The sequence below is a fragment of the Anser brachyrhynchus genome (assembly GCF_964034855.1).
Source record: "Anser brachyrhynchus genome assembly, chromosome: 2".
Taxonomy (NCBI): domain Eukaryota; kingdom Metazoa; phylum Chordata; class Aves; order Anseriformes; family Anatidae; genus Anser; species Anser brachyrhynchus.
In genome coordinates this window covers 138,877,261-138,893,183 of record NC_137695.1, presented here as the reverse complement: position 1 = coordinate 138,893,183, position 15,923 = coordinate 138,877,261, and the positions used below count along the sequence as shown (strand labels likewise).

General features: G+C 35.8%; 1 protein-coding gene across 10 annotated transcripts in view; it reads right to left on the bottom strand.

Moving 5' to 3' along the window:
- Positions 1–15,923, bottom strand: part of VPS13B (vacuolar protein sorting 13 homolog B) — a 477,988-nt gene that overhangs the window by 327,547 nt on the left and 134,518 nt on the right. The gene's annotated exons all lie outside the window — the stretch shown is intronic.

Here is a 15,923-nt window from a genome sequence, read left to right as displayed (position 1 = left end):
CTGTAAGTAGCATGAAAGGAAAAACTAACAGAAGTTACCACTTTTACTATTTTTTCCCCCATGCAAAAGTAATGGGGAATTTGGAATCAGTAAAAATCGGCAAGACCTTCTTAATTATGCAAGTATTAGTGTAATTACAGAACCATCCCCTTACATACGTAACATGGATTTTGGAACAAATTCTATGATTATGCAAGGAAAGTATTACAGAATATCAGATAAAAAATTAAAAAACATTTTGATATGTATGTCAAGGCAGTCGAACACATTAAATAATATATGCTCTAAAGAACAAATTCATTAGTTTTTTACAATCTCTCAAAGACGTCACCAAAATAACAACCTCAACCTTTCCCTAGTAAAGAAAAATTCCTAAAATTGGTAGGAAACAAACCAAAAAAAAATCAGGATTAAATCTGATAATTGGGCCTAGTTCACTGTGCCTATTCCAGTTCCTAAACATCAAAATGTATTTGGTAGTACACATAAAATCATTCAGTAACCAGACTTCTTGCTGGATATCTGTGCCATACATTTACGTTCTGGACGTACATTATTTTTATGTCTATTTTTTGTTCTGGAGAGACGTTAAAATAAATTTTGAATAAAAAAAATAATTTCCAAGGTAGGAAGAGAAACAGCATACAAAGGGACACACATAACAGACTGACACGGGCAAGTTGGTTCTACACACAGTTTCTTATCAAAATTTAACCTGTTTCCTGTGGTCAAGGTGTGTCCAGCCTTCTCCTAACTTGTGATGCAGGAAGTTTTCAGGCTCAAAGAACGCTCGCTGCAACCCGTTTGTATGTCTGGCACTATAACACCCCATCAGCTTTCAGTCTAAAAGATGAGCCACCAGTTTTAGTCTCCTGAAAACACCCTCGTACACAATCTTGCCTGGGGCAAGCCTTTTTTAAAGCTGAAAATCCCCTTTCATCTAAGGTTTTATATCAGAAACGATGCATGAATTTGTCAAAAGCAGGTAGCTGTCTTCAGGCATTTCCTAGTCTTGGCTCTGCCTCCTCGTACTTCCTACACACCTGCAAACACAGTCCATTGTGTTGAAAAAAAAACAAATATTTGTTTTTTCCTGTCTTCTGCCCATTCCAAAGCAAAGATAATAAAATACTGTTAGTAGCAGCCAAGAGTACACTTGAAGTAGAACAATTTGGAGTTCACGATTTGACCCTAATTTTTCATGTCTTCTCTGAACTGGTAGCTTCATGCTATATCCATCTCTCATCAGCTCTTCTTTGCCTCAAAATACAAGCTGAGATGTCTGATACATTCCTCTCAATTCACCATGGAAGATTAAGTACTTTTAAACCTAAGTATTTTCCATCATGGAGTCTGCTTCTAGATGAATTACCAGGGACAACCTGTAGGTACTAAGGCTAAAACTTTCCATGTAAGTTACATGCATAACTGGAACTCTGTTTTGGTATCACATCCAAGAACAAGAAAAAAGGTTTCATGTGACTGTGCTACCTATTTGTCTCTGATCACTCCTATTCCCTTACCAAGTAACTTCTGGACTTGTTGGATTTTAGCAAGATACAGAAGAATAATTAGAGACGTTCTATAATCTTCATGAGAATCTGGGTGTATATTTGCCCTGTCACCTAAACCATCAGCATATTCCCAACAACCACAAAGCACAGCTTAAAGTAGCCAGGGCATTTTCACCCAGCCAGAAGTTAGGGATAACAACGGGAAGCTAGGAATGCTGAATGGCTTGGCCTTGAAGAAACCCACAAACCCTCAATATGTGCTCATATAATTAACTATTATGTGATTAACAACTAAACTTTAATGCACATGATGAAGAAGTAACTGAGTAATAAGATATTTATTTTCAGAACACCTGTTAGAGGGAGAGGATGAATACTTTCCCAGCAAATTTCAACTCTGAAAAGAACATAGGCAACTATTGTGCCATAGCACAGTCACATCTCCCCTTTTCTACATCGTTTTGACATCAAATGGCATCACCATCCTGCTCTGTTTTTACACCTGATAAACAAGGCACACCACAGTAATCTGGGTGGAATTACAAGAAAAATTAATTCTGCTCAGCTTTCACAGCTCTAGGCTGAAGGATACTCAGAAAACCCATCTACTGAATGTTAAAATCCTACGCAGAGCATGCAGTAAAGAATACAAAACTTCGGATGGCTACCTAGACTTTCATCACAAAGACAAAAATCCACCTGACCCCAAAGTGATTCCCCTTGCCAAGTTTCCAATCTCATTTTCAAAGCACAACAAAATAATTTAATAAATTAATAAAAAAATTAATAAATTTTTGGTGAATCATTTATAAAGAATAGGTTTAAAATAGGGAAACAGTACATTTTCTTCAACGGCAGAAAATCTGGGGGAAACGATGAACCACCCTTCACAGAACTTGTCAAATTGGCAAGCCGTCCCACAGAGAAGTACGAAGCCTTTTTTCCTACCTATCTGGCCTCTGGCCATCTGTAGTTTCCAATCCTCCACCTTCAATTCTTCCCAAATATCCTCCTCATTAATCTCTTCCATAATGACAGTATCATTATACTCAAAGTCTCAACAATTGTATACGCAGCTAAAATGTTCCTTAAATACTTTTTTTCAGAAAATAAACATTTAAATGAGTGAAGACTGGGGCTCCCCTCCCCTGTAGCACTTATAAACTTTCTGGAAGTCTTCTCAAGAAATTGTTTCAGCAGGAATATGTTAATATTCCTAGATAAGAAATGCACCGAGTATCTACCTTCAAACTCAAATTTAGTATGGAGATAAACATTCCACATTTATTTTATTTATTTATTTTTAAACTAAGACATTGAGCATGAATTCGAAGAGGAAGCAGGCAAACCAAATCTCTTATTGGAAACAGTAACATTATCTAAATTCAGTTTCATGGAAGATCCTGAAAATTAAGCATGAGAAAGGCTTATTTTTGAGGTCTACAACAGTGTAGTATTTATGCCGTAGTTGCTCTTCTGGAATCACACTTTAAAAAACAGCACCATGATTTACTTAAGTTTCTGTTCAGTATAGTCAAAAAATGGGGAACACAGCAACCATGTCTATTTTTCAGTGCATTTCATGTTTTCCTTAGTTCATTTATTATTTTCATCAGGAACATGATAAACAAAGACTTTATGGAGACAGGGAGATATGCACACCTGCCTCTAGCAAATACAACCCAAGGCTACTTCCAAACAACAATGAAAATTTTCTACTTGTGTGACTTTTGTACTAGAAATATCTTGCCCACTGTGAAACTACTTGCAATAAAAGCCACCTTACCTTCCCAATATCTAACCACGTTGGTACTTGGTGATCAAACATCATCTATTTTAGCCAGATCAGAATATCTCACACAGAAACACACCACCAAAGGCCTAAAAAGCTCTTCTTTCCATGCTGCAGAACTCAAAAATCCACAGAAAGGTTTTCTAACTTAAAATCGAAAGAGTCCTTTTGTTCTGTAAACATGCACAGAAGCATCATGTCACTGGGGAATGTTCTCACACACTTTAAAAGCAGGTATTCACATCTTTTTGATAAGAGCTCTTCTGATAAGAGCTTTGGTCCTCACTTCCCCAAACCCCTACCCCACGTCCCTGCATTGGGTGACTTTCTATGTGCAAGATGGACGGAACAAAATACCTGAAGACTGAACACAATTGTGTCTTTGTAGATCAGCCCAGACTTCTGCTGACAAAGATGACAATTCTGAGCAATAATTTAAGACCTGTTTAAAAAATTATCTAATTAGTGATTTTCACTAATAGCCTATGTGTCTTTTACCAATCCATTTGTAATAAAAGGAATTTGCAATGATTGGAGGAAAACCAAGAGAAAATCTGAAGTGATCAATAGAAAAGACAAGAAACCAGCAAAAGAGGTATGTTACTGATTCCTGGGACAAGAGTCAGGACCATGTGCCCCCAAATCCCTGAAATATAATAAATAATTCTTTAGAAAGATCATAAAAGAGAGAACTGCAAAATATGAAATAGGAAATGAATAAGGCATGACTAAAACTTCTAGAGGCAGCTCCACATGAGTTCTCCCCATATTTAGGTTATGGCCTCAGAAGGAAAAATTGCAATATTTAAAGCATTAAGTACCAATAAACTATGGTTTGGCAACATGATATAGTAAAAGACTGTCACATACATGTCAAAATGATTTCAAACTGAGTAAAAAGATCAATCCATGAATAAAAGCAAATAACTATTAACCAAATGAAATAACATTTAGGCCTAGGTCTTACTGGAATCAAAAAGAAGTTCCAATTATTTTCACAGAAACTTTTATTTAAGTTCACATGACTAATACAAAACAGCTAATAAATAAATTAAATCATCACAGAAACCTCCCTTTTTCATGGAAGACACTCATTTGTGTTAAGTTCAGCCCCTGCTTAAGCAGGGCCCTCAGTGAGGACTTCAGAAAGTCTGTACTCAGCTAGGTTAGAGATGGCTTTTGCGAGGAACTCGATGTTAAAAACAAACTTTGTTCCTTCCTGCCTGCAGTACAAACATAGCAAAAGACATGAAGACCAGCTAGAGCTGGTGTCGGTACTGCTTGTCACGTTCAAAGCATTAGGGGAACATGGGCTTCCATGTTCTTCATTGCAGCAAGACAGCAGCAGCATGGGAATTTAAACATTTTTTGTTATTTGTTTCCTTGAACAGAACACCAGACAAGAAAACATTGGGTGTGTTTTCTTGTTGTGTTTTTGGTGTATGTTCTTTTTAATTGGAATAAACAGAAAAATATATTTTCTAAAATGCAGAAGTCAGGTTACAAAAGCTTTGTCTTTTTTTTTTTTCTGTGGGAAAACTATATATTTGTGATTAAAACTCCTCAAACATCTTTACTGTGTTCACAATTCCACGTTTTTAATTTGTCATCATAATCTGCAGACCACATTTTGCAGTCTTAATGTACACACTCATAAAACTATTTTCTCTCTTCTTCGAAACACAGCAATTCAGACAGCTTATTTTAAGCCAGTGTCACTGGACAGATCTATTTTTTTCCTAACTGAACTTTAATTGGCAATATTAGTGCTATTCTGATTCATATCATTATTTATTTTCTCATAATAGTGCCAATCAGTAGATGTACCGATATTCTAAGAATTTATTTTATCCCTACATCTCTCTAGAGTTAACGGGGAACAACAAGAGGAGTCTCATAGACTTGTTTCTAATGTCTGGTGATTTGGACAGCTTTTCTACTGCCTGTGCTTCTGCCACAGTACCATATCTGAAAGAAACCTGTCCTAAAAAATATAGGTATTAGACATTTTGAAGTGTCTCCCTCACAAGGTAACCTAGGAACAGGCCCAAGCAAGATATCACACTTAAGCTCACGCTAAACAGCACAGGTCTTTCCCAGCAATGGCACAGGCCTTAGGAAGCTCCCAGGGCTGCACAGGACCAACAAATGACAGGACACAATTTAGTAATGGAGATTAATATATTGCAAAAAATTGCTAAAGAAGAACAGCATTTCACCTACAGGAAGAGTCACTGAAATCTGGCAAAACCCTGCTGCTATATTTCAGTTTTGAGACTCTACACGATGGCCTTCATATAGCTTCCCATCTGCCTTAACGCACAAACTTTCCTATTTTCCTAAAATCCTGCTTCAAAATTGTGAGAGAAATAAGAAACCTGTGATTCAAAGACTGAACATCAACATTAGGGAGATGACAGAATATTAGGAATAACATGTTGAGTGAGGCATTCTAGGTCAGAAGCACCTCTATCACTGATAATCTGCCTTAAGTCACATAAAGTAATTCCTTAATTTTGCTCATAGAAGAACTTAACAGCTAATAAAAGGAATAAAAAATAAATAAAAAATAATTAAAAAACAACAAACTTTTCTGACAACATATCACAGGGCTGCAAAACCTTCCAGAACTCCCTTTACCCACTGTGCATGCACCAGCCAGCAAACATTTGCAGACTTACCACGACTTATCAAGAGGACAACGACCATCCTGAAACATCCTCAGTTTAGGGTATAGAAATACAATTCATGCATAGGCTGACTGCTGTTCTTGTTAATCGAAACTGAGAAGGAAAACTCCCTCTCAACTTTAAATATACAGCATGGCAAACAGCTCTAGAACCCTGCTGTGAGAAGTTTAATTTCAGGCAAATGCCTCCTTAACCTTTTTATTCCTAACATCAAGTAATTCAGGCATTGCCAGCTATAAGCTAACTAAAGCAAGTATTTTAGGATGTGGTAACATGACAATGGGCAGGACACAAGACTAAAGTGGCTTTAGTGGCACTGTTCCTGTGATTCTAACTAAAGGTTCAAAAAGAAGAAAAGGATGGATTTTCCTTTCTATGGGATTCAACAGCTGCATTTCAGATACTACTGTATCATTTGACACAAATGGTAAGAACCCAAGTTAATGCGTTAAAATAACTTTTTTCTTCCAAGAAAACACAAAAATATGGTCAGTCTGAATCCTTAACTCTCAGAAAGTGTGTTCTATCAACACTCATATCTATACACAGTCAGTAGACAAACGCTAAAATGACATTGACTCAAATGCTTCCAGGATGCAATAAGGACTTGAGAAACTTTCACCACAAAATACTTGAAGTACGATCCCCAAAAAGACAAAGACAGGCTGGTGGACAGAGGTAAAAGCTTACAGTTCCCATCCCCAGAAACATGTCCTTTGCTTGGAAGCATGCACTCACAATCAGTTGCTTTCATCTCGGTCACCTGTGCCTTCTATCCCTTTCAAATATAGTAGTTTGGCTGTATGTGATGTCAAGTCCAACACATCATGTGAAATTTCAACTGATTTGCAAGAAATGCATATTCTCATGTGTATATGCTAACCTGACCACACATAACCTGAACTGCATTTTCTATTCTGATTTTCCATTAAGACTAGTTCAAGTTCAATGCAGTATCAGTTCAAATGCCTTATCTTCAAACACACTAACCTCAAGTTGCCATGTATTATAGGCTCTAGAACAAAATCTGCATTTCTGCATTTTACAACCCTGTTCTCTAGTTACTAAAAAAAAAAAAAAACTACAGCCTTCTAGGACAGCAAAGCGTAGGGTGAAAGAACAAAGTCTTATGAGAACCAGAGCACATCTTAGGTCTCTTTACCTTCTGTGGATCTCATTTCTTTAACATGCATCTATTTAAATAAGCTAGTTGGTAACTATAAAACTAATAAAGCCTGGTTTCCTATGGGCTTGTATTCCTTTGTCCTTTAAAAGCCTCATTCACCAGAGCAGGTCCAACCCTTAAAGTGCTATGTAACATACCTACTATGCAAGAGAAGAAGTGCTAAATCTCACCTACGTATGGTTGTAAGCTTACCAGTAACCCAACATGACACCTGGTCCGTTGCTTGATGTCAAACAGAATATCTCATGACTAAAATTTGTCATAAACTCAATCTGAGATAATTGCATACTGGACAGAACAGTTATGGACCAGTAGAAAGGCCAACAAAATGAGGAAGAAGATGGACACTAATTCTTCAAGTGAGGAAATGGCAAAGGTTTTTAAAAATTCGAATTAACATAGGTGTTCAGTAATGGTATTAACAAAAGATAATCCACAGCTGACATCTAAGGTATAATCATTAACTGTTTGATTTCTTGAGCTGCTTGGCATGGAAATGAAAGAGAATGTTAACATCTTTCAGTTAGGTGAAGAAAGCCAACAGTGACGTGGTTAAAAGATGGACATCATCTCCTGTGGACACTGACTGCAAAAAGTAGGAAAATCTAGAAGACTAACTCAGACAGGATGGGAAAGTAAAACATGATACAGATTACATACAAAAGTATTGAAATACTTGGTATTATTGAATACTTGGTAATATTGAAATAATTGGTATTATATAGAGCAGTTTAGATATTCCATTCTTTTCATTCTCAGATAATATATGCTGCTTTAAACAACAAAAAGACCTGGGGCCACTCCCTCATATGTAGCTTTCCACATGCCTGGATGACAAGATTTCACTTTCTTTAAAGAAGATTTTTGTTTCTAAGTAGAATATCGTTCTTATTTAATGACAACTTGCTTTCTGTATTTCACTGCATTTCTTTATGGTATCACCGTGCTCCTTCCAGCAATTTAAATATACATGGTTTAGGATACAAACTTAAAAAACACAATGCTCTAAATTTAGTAAAAATGTTTGTTTTCTTTTAAATATTCTTTGCCACTACTGAGGGCTTAAAAAGAAACAGTACATTTAGTGTCTGGAATGGCAGTTTCTTACACCAGGAGGATATTAACCTTTAATCCTTGAAATCATTAAAGAAATGTTTGTAGAAATATTTTTAGCCTCTTTATCTGGTCAAAGTACTGGAAGTTAAGTCGTGTCTGTACAAACCAATCATTTCACCAGCAGTTTTATATTTCTTTAAAGCCTCATATAAAAAGCACCTGCTTAAAGTGAGTAATGGAGTTTTATATTCATTGCACTTAGGAACAGCGTATGTAACCTATTCCGTTTTCCTCCCTTGTGGAATATATTTCAGCTTATATTGCACAGCACATTACCGATGTGTATAAAGACTCTCTGATCAGCAATTTGGACTGCAGACAGCAACCTGCATGAGTACACTTTTTTCCCTTCCTTAAATACAGTATCCACTTGATTCAGCAACACAAATTAAAACCATCCTTTAAAGATGATGATCTCACCTTCACAGTGAATGCATGAAGCACTTACATGCTAACACCCGAACAATGTCAGGCTACAATCCGTGGCATACACCCCACATAACCAATTGACGTGCTGTCACCATGAGAAGTTAATTATCTTATAATCTTCCCTGGCCAAAGAATAGAAAATCTCCACTAGTGCGATTAATTTATGTGACGTTAAAAATTTTACTGCCAATTTAGATATGTACTTTAAAAAACTCAAATGCAAGGCAAGTCCTGTAATAAAATATATGTTAAGGATGCAATTTAATCCTGGAGTTAGCATTTTGTCATCAAAAAGCATTTTAAGAAGATATTTCCATAATACAGAATATTAAAGCACATGCTTGTGTCCTATTTTAGTTGAGAAATTTAAGGAATTCTTCACCACAACCTCAGCGTAAGGTATCCCTGCAGAATTGTTCAGTACTGTTTTTTTGAAAAAAAGTATAAACTTTCAATAGCCTAACAACAGTGGTCTTCAATTACAAGAAAATTAATACTAAAGTCAAGAATGTAAAGTAGGTATGACCACAAAATAAAAAAAATACTATTTTTTCAGTCAGCTGCTCTTTCATTTGAAAAGCAACGGTGAACTCTGAGAGAACAATTTAAATAATTAATGTGTAAACAATTTTGTATAATTAACTGGAATCATGCAATTGTACTCACGAATTCGTTGTAATAAAAATTGTTATATTATACATAGAAACATATTGATTTCAATGCATTTCAAATAGCATGCATAGCAGACTGATTTATCCTCTGTGCACAGAATCAGATACTACCTAAAAGTATATGGTTAGTCTTTGCATCTTCTTCTACCCATGTACCTCTAGGTTGATAAGTTTTAAATAATGCAGAAAATAAATTTGCCAGAACAACTTAAACCAAGCATAGAATTACCCGTCAATATTATTGCACGCAAGTACTTACTCACTGATCTAAACAGGAAGAAGGGCTATATTACATTAGCTTGATTAGTACCTCATGGAACACTGCTGAAGAAGTTTTGAGGTCAAAGCAAGTTTACATAGCCCATGAGAAGTGGAAGGATTAGATATTCTATATGCATGCATATGAAGAAGTAATATCTGTGACTAGGGACGTATATGTTTTCTAACTTACTATTATTAGGTTAGCACTACAGTTTGTTTGTAACACATTTTAATTCTGAAATACTTATTACACTAAAACTTGATACATCTACCCAGCATTGTAATATCTGGGGAAATAGAGAGGTTAAAATGAAATCCTGACAAATCTTCACAGTACCTTAGAGCGAAATCCAAATTTAGGTAGAATTTTTGACACACAAAAAAGTAAGTACTAACAAAGTACAGGCAACTGACAAGCTTACAATTTTTTCTTCTACCAATGAAAAAAATAAGTCAACTTTTTAATACAGAAGAACGTGACTATGAGCATGCATTTTTAACTGCTCTGTTTCTTTTGCCAATTAGATGTCCTTACCGTAATTTGCAATCTGTACTGAATATCCATATAGGTATTGCAGCTCAACTTAGTTTATAAAAAAGAAGCCTATATGAATGCCAGTTGTATGCTTTTCAACAGAAGGATGTAAACTTATTTAGTGATCTGTTTTTCTCTTTCATCTTATCTCTAGTTTCTGTGTAGATTTATAATGCTCATTGTTTCCAATTTTAACAAATCACCTAATGGCAGAAAGGAAAATATGTTAACCTTGGAATTATTTGCAGTTGTAGAAATCCCTTTTGTCTGGCTCATGCAAGGCCTGCAATCTGTTTTAAACACAGATTGTCTGTCTTTTGTCTGACAGCCACCAAGCTGCACAAATTACTTTCTGCCTGTTCACCTGTTTGCAGCTGTGTCTGTAAGCTAAGGATTCTGTAGTTTGACTTGAGCAACCACACCAGGATTGATGACATGTGCTGCTGATAAACTAAGCAATTTGAAGAAATTACTGGCTAAACTTATTGAAAGACATCTGTGCATGAGCTGAGAACTAGAAGCCTTCAATTGTGTGTTTGCAACCTGCAGTGGCGGCAGTCTGTTTGAAGTGATATCCTATAAGAGAGCTGGCCCTGACACAAAATAACTAGACCATCTTTGCAACATATTTCCTCACAACCAGCAGAATTCTGGTGGGTTTTTTTTGGTCTTAAATACACTTCTTAAATAGAGGATGTAACAACAATTAAGACTTCCTATACTCATTTAGCAGAAGTAACTTCTTTTGAAGTGTTTCTGCTTTTCACTCAGCTTTGGCATTCTGTGTTATTTCTCAACCTTCTCTGCTACGTAGACGAGTTTTCAGCAGTCACTTTAGTAGAAGCATCTCACAGGGACAGTAAGTCTTTTCTGTTAGCCAACAAGACATGCAGCTGCAATACTGCAGGGTACATCTCAGCTCTTCCTTCCACTTAAGTCTATTTCATTACCTCTTCATACTAACACCTGAAGCATCTCTCTGATATTTAGCAGTCAAGACGTTTTATTTCTGAACTTTGTGAATCTGGACTGTTTGAACTTCTGGGGGATATTTATAAACTTTCACTTTAAGCTCCGGAAGCCAAAGACTGCTGTCTTAGGGGGAAAGTGTGAATGCACATGCATGTATGCATTAAGATTTTGGTTTGAAAAAACCTCCACCAGTCTGGTGAGCTGTGTATGATGGCGAGTCATTTCCAAGCCGTACACAGCATTTAGCAAAACTAAATCCTGAAGTCCTTGGGGACACGTTCTGTAGTGATATACCTCAAGGCTGCTCCCCTTATGTTTGTTCTTAAGCATTTAGCATAAATATGTTTCAAGTATGCACTACTATAGAGTAGGCCTGAGCAAAATTCTGTGCGTTTTCACATGCTTTAGTAGCCCAGAGCAAACAAATCAAAAAAAGCACTAAAATACTTTCAACAATCAAGACACGTCTGTGCTATTTGTCAGCTTCAACAAAGGAAATCAGTGTTATTTGCATTTCTTAAGTATTTGAAGAAAAATACTACTTTTAAAGTCCTATTCTTCACAATGTCTAATAACAATGATAATTTTCAAAATCCATATTGTATTTGATGAAAAATTATCACTGTGCTATAAATTAGACACATTTGAAAACAGGAAAGCAACGCTTTCAAGTTAAGTAGCTATATAAATTGGGCTTTCACATTTCAGAACCCATAAACTGGATTCAACACAGAGCTGAAGTGACCTCCTGAAAAAAGGGATATATAGCGTAGCGTATATGCATACAATAAATCAAGTCCTGATTATGTGCAGCTAATAAGTATACATCACTAATAATAAAACCCTGAAGACTCTCCTGTACAGCAGATATTTATTTAAATACAGTACATTTTTATCTGTAACCTCTATGCATATTGCAAGTTCAAGCATTTTTAACGTCAGCTTTTATTTTAAAAGAGCTAAGTCGTGAGAACATTCTTATGTACCACTTCATAACTCTGACACCAAGTATGTATAAAAAGATTAGCCTTTATTTGGTATAAAATCAGTTGGCAGTTTTACATCTGTGCAATGCAACATAAATACCCCAGCTGGCATCTCAAGCTCACACACATATGGACTTCAAAACAGAAACTTCCTTATTTGCAGCACTGCCAGGGTAATTTTGTATACTCTGCATACTACAGCTATTTGTCAGGCCTCTGCAGGTGTGCAGTGCACATAAACACACAGCTGTAGTCTAGCAAGCCAAGTGTTCCATCAAACACATAAAGGGAGACCTCAGCAGCTGGATTAGTCATCCCTGCAACAGGTCCAGAGAGAACAATATGGGTTAGTATTTTTGGAAAAGCATGGATGGTAAATTTATGATTATGCTGGCCTTACCAAATAACTGCTGGATTGTGTCATTTTTATGCAATGTCTACTTATTAAAGTTTTTGTTAGAATGGCTGGAACAGACTGAATATTTTTTAGTTTTTAATATAAACAATAAGGTAGTTTATGTATAAAATAGTTTATTAAGTGCAAAATGTTAAAAGGTTTTCATGCTAGTGGTTGGTTTTTGACAGATGTTACAATTATTTGCATTGGCTTTAACAGACAAATCACTGGAATCAATTATAGTTAGCATATCATAAAACTTCTTACTAGTTATATATTATACTTTGTCACATTTACTATAACTACATAGCATTTTTCTATCTCTCTATGTATTTCACTCTTAACTGCTTAGTCCACAGGTGAATCTAAAAATCTAAAAGCACTTGATAAAAAGTGCAGAATAAACAGTTTTCTGTAATTCGCTTGCTCGTTAATTTAAAGCATGATTTTAATATAATAAATATATAAATAAATAAAAAATAAAATGACTCTCAGAAATGTTTGGAAGATAGCAGCATCCGTAGAAATTCAAGGTGGTCATAGAGATGCTAACGATATTTTAATGAAACTGTAAAAGCAGTAAACCTAATTTTATGCAACTTTCCTATAAGAAGTTGCATATGTCAAAAGCAAGAATAAATTAAATTAGGAAAAGGAACAAGACCTTTAAAACAACTTGCCACATATTTATCCAGAATGCTCAATGTACGGTGTATATTTTAACATTTAAAAATGGCCTCAAAAACATATGAAAAACCACGAACACAACCAAGACAGACCTGTGACAGATTTCATCCATTAAACATTGAATTTAAATACTATGCATGCGCATGTGCTTGCTTCTCTTTGGTGTTTATCAATCCCAAAATCATAAATCATAACATTTTGAACAAATCACAAAATTTGACCAATACTTGCCTATATGCTCTCTTTTCTGAAGATGGTATTTCCACATTCATGCTAATAACAACTCTCCTAGATTTCACGCGCTTGGACGATGATACCAATTCAAAACATCAGTAGAGTGAACATTCATCTGCACTGAGAAAGTTACCCCATTTTTCGTTAGGTACAGCAGTATTTGACAGAACCTGGGAACACCGAGAGCAGGAATTCATTCCCAACCGCCACTTCTCATTAAGGTAACTGCATGATTTAAAAAAGGAAGAGAAGACATTTCAAGACCATCCACCAGAAATATCACCCCTGTTGGCTCAGTAACATACTCTAATTACTCTTTTCCGGTAAACTGAAGACAGGGTCCTTACCGTAGATGCAAGAAGCAATGAAATAGGGCAGAACAGACTGATGGTTTGATGGCAACATAATCAAAATTTAATGGCATAATATACCACTGATGAACAAACTACATTTAAAAGAAGAAAAAAAAGAATTATCTTATTCATCTCCCATCATATAAGAGCTCAGGAGAAATCAGTAGGCCCTACTTCAGAAGAAAACTAAAGCACCTTTCTTGAAAAAAGAAAAACAAAAATGATCATGAAATTATAGAGCAAATTAATAAGGTGTCCATAAAATAAACCTGTGCTTTTCTAAACAAGTAGTCCTCGTGATAAAAACCTTAATTTTCTGGAAATCTTTAGAAAAGTATAACAAAAGTTTCTAAAAGATTTATTAAAGGTCAAAAGTGTTAATAAAATGCAATGGACCGTACAACGACAGACATTCGAAGGAGGAGGGGAGCGAGAGGGAGACAGGATGAGCGGGATTGCTTTTTCCTAGGCATTACAATGATACAACAGATTATACAACAGATCTATCAGTCAGAAACTTTATTCAGCTACATTTCTTGTTTTGATTTATTCCAGAAGGCATTCATACACTCTTGGGTAGGACCGGATTAAGATATACACACTACAACTGTGCCTAAAATCCCAGCCAGCTAAGGTGGACAAATAGTTGAATTTGAGTTTTCAAATAAAAGAAAACAAATGTGTAGATTACTGGATTTGGAAAAAAAATCCTGGTTTTGGTAGGTATTTCCTGTTTGACCTAAAGAAAAGCATTCAACTTCTTTACATTAACTTCCCTAGAGAAATACAAGGTCTTAAAGGAACATTTAGTCATTAGTTAAGGGAAGAGTCATGTTTTGTAATAATTTTATTAATAATATACAAATTAATCACTACACAATAGCATAGAACTACTATACCACTGATGTTATATATGCAGATCTAGAAGAAATTTTCTACTTGAACACAGCGAAAAGTCTTAACCCTTCTGCTACAGGACAATGTTCTGAATTAACCAAATGTCACAATGACTGCCGTGATACGCAGCAGATTTAGTATTGTCAAGTCACTTGGATTGAGCCTTTCAAAAAGCAAGCCTTCCACATCACCTGGCAAAACGAAGGACTCAGACACTCCTGGAGGCTCTGTATATTCTACTGAGAGTATCATAATTTTATACTACAAGTGCATGGTGCTTGGACAGGGGGGATGTTCCTAGTAAGAGACAAAAGACCAGGAAGGAAAGTCGTGAATACTGTTGTAGTAGTAGGGCCCCATAAAAAGTCCTAATGAAGCCAGCAAAACATCAGGCCGTATTTTCCTGAACAGCCAAAATGTAGAACTCAGCTAGTCCTTTTTGTAGGTATAGATCTTGGTCTGACCTGAGCTGAGACAACCCTTCGCAATTTAGAAAATAATCTATGCACGCCATGACAACGGCTTCCCTTAGCCCCTTCCCATATCCTGTGGAACTGCTTTCCAGGACAAATAAATCGAGTGGTAGATCCCTCTTCTCTATCTAGAGAGCTCAGGGAAGTGAAGTACTTTAAACGAAAGGTCCTCTCCAGGCAGTAAAGTGAACTTATTTGAGCTAGCTGATAGCAAAATGCAAATCTTATTCTAACTATGTAGTTATCTACATAGCTAGATGGCAGGAATGAGTGGGGTTTTTTTGTGCATTTTTTTTTTTTGCATACTCATTAGTCAAGTAGTACACAGAATTTCTTCCAAATTTAATAATCTACACATTTGTTTTATCTGAAATTTAGTTTATTGAAGTATATGTATAAATTTTAATTTGAAATTTAATGAAATATATGTATCTTGCCTAGCACAGGAAAACTACAAGTTATTGCTGAAACAATAAAAACAGCTTGCACTTAAGTTAATGCATTGACACAACATATCTAAGGGAATCCATACACAACTACTGGAAGGATGCAAGGGTTTTCTAAATTAAAGTTGGAGTTTCAGCACTGACTTCTAAATTTCAGAACACACTACTGCTAACATATTTAATGTTGTGTAAGAAAAGAATTTATTGTCCCTGTTGAAAGAACTTATCAACTGAGAAAGGGACAAAAGCAAGATGGCAGATGAAGAGATACATTCCTTGTATAC